General features: G+C 45.7%; 1 non-coding gene across 1 annotated transcript; it reads left to right on the top strand.

The window, feature by feature from the left end:
• The first annotated feature begins 717 nt into the window (after positions 1-717).
• Positions 718-799, top strand: trnal-aag (transfer RNA leucine (anticodon AAG)). Its single transcript has one exon. It is a non-coding gene; the product is annotated as a tRNA-Leu (tRNA).
• The last annotated feature ends 5,691 nt before the right edge of the window (positions 800-6,490 follow it).

Raw genomic sequence — 6,490 nt, 5'->3', positions numbered from 1 at the left:
TCTGTGTGTGCGTGTGATTGACTGGATTGCAAAATGAGGAAAAACGTGTTTTTTAAAGGATTGCTTTAAGTATGTTCACATACGAAACGGCTCGGAAGCAGGCAAAAAGATTGTTTGTACCCTCGCAACCGCAAGCACATACAGTTGTACTTAAACATGCCGGCGTTCTGTTGAATCATGCCCTAAAGCTTCGGTAAACATTGGTTTGTGCGTGAAAATAAATGTTAACAACGGCGCGCAAGTATGTTGACAACAGCAAGCGCTGGTCACAATATACAATCCTTCTGGTCTCCGTCAAGTTGCGCTGTCGGAGAGTTGTCGTTGACATGTCACACTACACGGAAGATGTCTAAAAAAAAAAAATCCAATTTGCCAGACATTTTGACATCGTAGGGCCAAATCGTTTGTCGTGGCTTATGTCACACTCCAAGAAGTTTTGTCGTTCCTGACATATGTCGGGACCCGATCTGGAAAATCGGCTGCGATAGCTAATCGGGCCAATATCGGGGATAAAATCATTTTGTTTGATCTAGGCATAAGAAGATTATTCTCTCAGCCAATGAATTGCAGTTGTTGGCTAAAATGATTTCAGAGCTCTGCTTTCCACATTTTTCATTTCAAGGTTGGCTATGATAGGGAATGCCGGGGATCCCATTTACTTCCTTGGTCGGGCTTACATTTCCCAATAAAATTCCACTTACAAAGATGGGCTTTTCAGGTAGTGTGGCCTAGCGGTCCAAGGTGCTGGATTAAGGCTCCAGTCTCTCAGGAGGCATGGGTTCAAATCCCACCACTGCCACTTTCTTGTCAATATAGTGAATGTCTTAACTATTTTTTCATTGGCACCGACAAGGCGTTTGTATTTGCCATAATATCATTACCTTTGTCTTTCACACTGAACTGTCGTGCCACCTTTATGGGTACTTACACAGTGATTTTAAATTGACAGAACAGCGAATAAATGAAGATTTTTTTTTCAGTAAGAAGTGAATTGAGGAAAGGGTCCATACCCGTGGGCCTCAGCCCATGAGTTGACAAGTCTTAATTGCACAATATTTCTCACTAAGAGTAAGACGTTAAATGACAGCAGATCCACAACATCCTATGAGCAGACATACGATAACAGAGAGCGAGTTTCAGATATATCCATCGACCTCGGGATTATAGAGCGAGCACGCTTCCGCTGCTCCACTCTGCTCTCTCGTCATTGTCGTTGGTATGTACTCTTTTACTGTCTGACAAATATCCGGCAGCCGCCAGCAACAGGGCTGTTCGGGTTGTCTCATGGCTGGATCAGGCTACAAGATACATTTGGTCTTTCCCGATGACACTATGTCAGACCACTGCCATCAAATCTTGCCATTTCTCGGGCAGACACGACTTGACATTTATTCCGATAGCATCCTATCCCGTCTTTTACCATCACTGGGCTTATTCTTGTCAAATCAAACACTGTCCGAGAGGTGGAAGCAGAAAACGTGTCACCTGTCAACGTGACGGGACACACTCGTTATGATGGTGACGACAACAAAAATGCGCCGTGCTTATGTCTTGTTTCTGTGTGTGCGTGTGAGCGACTGTGGGGGGACAAAATGAGGAAAAACCTGTTCGTCACTGGTGCTCGGGAGAGAACGTTCGTTGAAGGCTTGCTTGAGGTATGTTCACGTACTTTTCATACGATACGGCTCGCAAGCAGGCAACAAAATGTTATGTACCCTTGCAAGCGCAAGCACATACGGTTGTACGTAAACATGCCGTCGTTCCGTTGAATCATGCCCGAAAGCTTCGGTAAACATTGGTTTGTGCATGAGAATCAATGTTCACAACGGCGCACAAGTAGTTTTTTCAACGGCAAGCCAGGGAAGTGATGCGCCAGTCACAATACGCAATCCTGGTCTCCGTCAAGTTGCGCTGCCGGAGAGTTGTCGTTGACATGTCACACTACATGGAAGATTTTTCAAAAAAATTGTTAGATATATTGTAGAAGTTATCATTTATTTGCTTAGCTTGCATTAGTATTATGGACAATGTTTAGAAAGAAAGATGTCTCGCCTTCAAGAAGATGACTCAGCAGGAATCATCTGAGAGAAGGACGTGGCCGGGACGTGGCAGGTGCCATGTTTTCACCTTGAAACCCTACCCTTAGTGTGTTGTGTCTTGTAGCTTAGTACGTTATGTCTTGTAAACTTAGAAACCTCCCTATTTTCAAATAAATGCAGGAGCGACGGGAGAGATTGTTTAGAGCGTGTTGAGAGGCTGTAACCTGAACAATCTCCCATGCGCCCTCCTCATGAGTAAAATGACCAACGTCTTCATTCCTTTTGTGTTTATTCATTATAATGTTTGGTGAGATAAATCCAACAAAAATCAAATTTGCCAGACATCATTTTGGCGTCATAGGGTCAAATCGTTTGTCATGAGTTAATGTTAGGTTCAAACAACCTAGAACATTTAAAAAACAATAAACAAGGAAAGAAGACAAGAGATGGTTTTTATACTCGCAAGGAGAACGGTTAGAGTTGTTTGCAGGTACAAACTCCTTCCGCTCTGAGCACACTCTGCCGATGCCTCTCTTTTTATTTTCTCAGGGCGGTTCCTAGTTACACAGACGTTGCTGCTGCTATCTTGAGATAAGGGCACACACAGCAGCAATGTAAAACAATCACATGTATGACTCATTGCGCAGATGCAGATGTGTGCTTCATCAGCGCTGATTGCTCCAACCTTCGACCGCAAAATGTTCCAGCCGCTATCTTTTGATGAGGGCACAGTCCTCTTCACAGACTTTTATGACACAATCAACATTATACTGCTAAATGCATGCTTTGAAAATACTATAAGAGTAAATATGGGATAACAAATGTACATTTATTCTAACACCTAGTCTGCCATCTGCCCTTGCTCCCTGCAAACCAGTGCTCACCTCTTGTGGCCCACCAACAACACGGACTCCTACCCTGCCAGACCGCCGTTATTCACAAACTCACCTCCCTGTCCTCTCTGCATCTGTGTCCAACTTGCAACCTGAATCCTGACAGCATAGTCTGGCCCGTCATGGACCCAGCGGACACGGCTCCCTTTCGCCAAACAGTTACCGGACAGAGCATGCTTTTGGAACAACACGACCAAGCCCTCACCCTGCTGACTCAAATGGTATGTGACTTCTCACAAGCTCTCACATCCCTCCAAAATCCATTTGCCTCACTCCAACCTTGCGCAGAGCCGCCTGCTGCAGCATCCACAGCTCCCACCTCACCCATGTAATGCGTGAACCATACGTACCCGCACCAGCCCCTTACGACGGCAATCTAGAGTCTTGTCGCGCCTTTTCGGTCCGTGTTCACTTGTGTTTGAACAGCAACCACAGTCGTAGTCCACCGACAACACTAAAATTGCCTACCTCATCGGCTGTCAGCGCTCTCGTGGGCCACGGCGGAATGGGAGAAACGGTCAGCTGTCTGTGCGTCATATTCTTCTTTTTCCATGGAGGTGAAGAATATTTTTGATCACACGGTGCGCGAGAGGGACCGGAACATTTTGGGGCAACATTTTGGCGTACTTTGTGAGTTTTTCGCATGACTTTTTGAGTCCAATTTGGGGCACAGTGCCCCAAGTGAACACATTTGAATTGGGGACACGTGGGGACACCCTGGGGAACCCTCATTTTGAGGCACAGGGCACTTAGGGGAACCGCGGCGGGATGGTTTCGTGCAGCAGCGGCTGTTGGACACTAGAGACCTCTGCAAACCATCTTTTAACAGCCACCCGCTTTTCTGGATACTTTTCCACGGTGCCGGGGTGGCTTCGGAGGGCTTAATCAAGGGTACTCTGCCACGCTTTGGGGCACCCTCCGGCTACTTTTTGGGGGCACTTCCGGGGCTTTAAGTGGCACTTCCGGGGGTTAAATGGGGGCACTTCGAGGGACTTTGGGGCATTTTGGGATCTGCGTGACCTCCGGAGCTCCGTAAGGGGTACTTTGTTACTTTTTGGGACTTTTGTTACTTTTGGGGGTCTGTCCCATGAAGATACGAGGGGCTTTGCAGGGACGAGTTCCCAGGACACTCCTCCACTTTCTGGGGCACCTCTGGAGGAATCAAATACTTGTACACTGTGGCCGATGCGGCTCGGGGGACTCGACCACTTTTCGGGGCACCGCTGGAGGAATCAAAATCTTGTACACTTCCATTACAGGCTGGGAAGTCCGAGGCACTCCGCTGCATTTTGGGGTCGTCAAAATGAGGAATCAACCAATTGCCTCTGCATCAGAGCGCCGCCCAGCGGCGGGCGTGGCTTGTTGTTTTTTGGGTGTCTTTTTATTCACATGTACGAAGGATGGTGTTTTGCCGGTTGCCTTCATCTCAAGCATGTTATTCAAATTGTCTGTCACAACCAACCTGTTTTCGAACCATTAAAAATGTACTGTGTACTTCATTTTGTGAAATAAATAGTTTCATTGAGTGGAATTGCTTGACAACGCTTTCATCATCATCATTGTCAATGAGCAGTCAGGTGAGAACACGTCGGAAAGGGGGTTCTGCATTTGGATGCTGCCTTCGATGCTGGCGCTGCCATCCACTCCATTTCCCACAATTCCAGCCAAACGAGTACAGCGCCACTGCCACTCTCCACTGTATTTTGGCCAGTATCTCCCCAACACTTCGAGCGAGGGGGCTGAAACTTCAGATCCTGCATCAGCCGTGCCAGCTGCCGGTGTGTATGAATAGAAACACTGTAGACTTTAATTATTTGTGCTGGGATCACTCATAACAACACAGGTTATACGAACATATCAACTCATAGGTTCTTACAGGTATTTAGACACTAAAAAAGAATCCCACCGCACCACTCGACAGTAGCACTGCCTTGCTCATTTTACACATCCTGTCCTGCCCTTTTCTGTCCTCTCAACTGTTCTCTGGGTTAGATATTGCATGTCCTCACCGGGTGTTCCCCCCCAATCTACAAATGACTTGTAATGTTCCTTGTGTTCGAATAGCTAAACTGTCTCATTATTGTTCTCCTGTGGTTTTCACCCCGAGTCCCCTTGTCCACTCTGTCTGTCCCTTAAAACCCTTTTCTCTCCGGCTGCATTTTCAATAAACATCAGAATAATTCCATCCATCCATCCATTTTCTGAGCCATTTAGCCTCACTAGGGTCGCGGGCGTGCTGGAGCCCATCCCAGCTATCATCGGGCAGGAGGCGGGGTACACCCTGAACTGGTTGCCAGCCAATTGCAGGGCACATACAAACAAACAACCATTCGCACTCACATTCACACCTACGGGCAATTCAGAGTTGTCAATTAACCTACCATGCATGTTTTTGGGATGTGGGAGGAAACCGGAGTGCCCGGAAAAATCCCACGCAGGCACGTGGAGAACATGCAAACTCCACACAGGCGGGGCCGGGGATTGAACCCCGGACCTCAGAACTGTGAGGCAGACGCTCTCACCAGTCGCCCACCATTCCACCCAGAATAATTAAAAAATGTAAAAATAAGCAGAGGGAGTATTTCAAACTCCCCTGTTGCACAGCAAAACTGTTCCAGCACAAAGGCATCCAGATCCACCATTCTTCAAGGCCAAGCAGCTTAACAGAACAGGTTTAAAAAGAAAACTTTTTTTTTTTAATGAATCGTGTCATCTGAGAGATTGCTGAGAGCAATGGATTCAGTCTTTCGATGATGTGTCCACCATGCCTGAGATGTAAAACATGCAGCTATCAGTAATGTAAATAAATCAAATACATATCAAGCTATTTACTAACAATGTTTTTCTTCGTATTGCAAGATGATTTGTCTTTACATTGATGCCTGTATTTGGATGGACCTGTCTTATTATTTCATGTTTGAGGGCTATACGAAAGGAGTGGCATTGGCGGAGGGATAAGTGGTGATAAGGGTGAGTGAAAACAGTTATGTGTCATGGACTGGAGCTGCGCGGCTGAAGAAGGATTCCTCTGGAGCTTTTCGCTCTTCATGTGCTGTTCTTTCACCCACGTTCGCCTTTGTATAACACAAGCTCCACCACTAAAGTAGAGTGTTACAAAAGCCGGAATTGATGAACATATGCCAAATGCTTGCGAATTTGCAAGTGTGTGGGTGAAAAGACTTCAAGCATGGCAGCCCCTATAAGCAAGTCAATGCAATGTTTAAAACCTTTTTTTTTTTTTTTTAAATAAATACTGTGTGGATTTAAGTAAAAAGCACCTGATAAGGAATATATGAACATGTAAAATATAACAGTTAAGCGATTATGTATGAAATAAGAATTGTAATTAATTTAGGATGAAGTAATAAGCCAGGAGCAACGTTTGCGTTACTTTTTGATTTAATTGCTAAAAATCAAACTCAAGTCTCGAAAAGGGCACCACGTCAAATTTTTGAAGCTTAACTTTAGGCGAAATGACGACAAACCTTTTTAATCAGTCTCAGAATCCGGAGGTTGCCACACTCTACGACATTTTGAGTCCTAGGTTACAGAGGTTTA

This window comes from Phycodurus eques, unplaced genomic scaffold (genome assembly GCF_024500275.1).
Source record: "Phycodurus eques isolate BA_2022a unplaced genomic scaffold, UOR_Pequ_1.1 contig_24, whole genome shotgun sequence".
Taxonomy (NCBI): Eukaryota; Metazoa; Chordata; class Actinopteri; order Syngnathiformes; family Syngnathidae; genus Phycodurus; species Phycodurus eques.
This window is presented reverse-complemented; position numbering and strand designations above follow the sequence as displayed.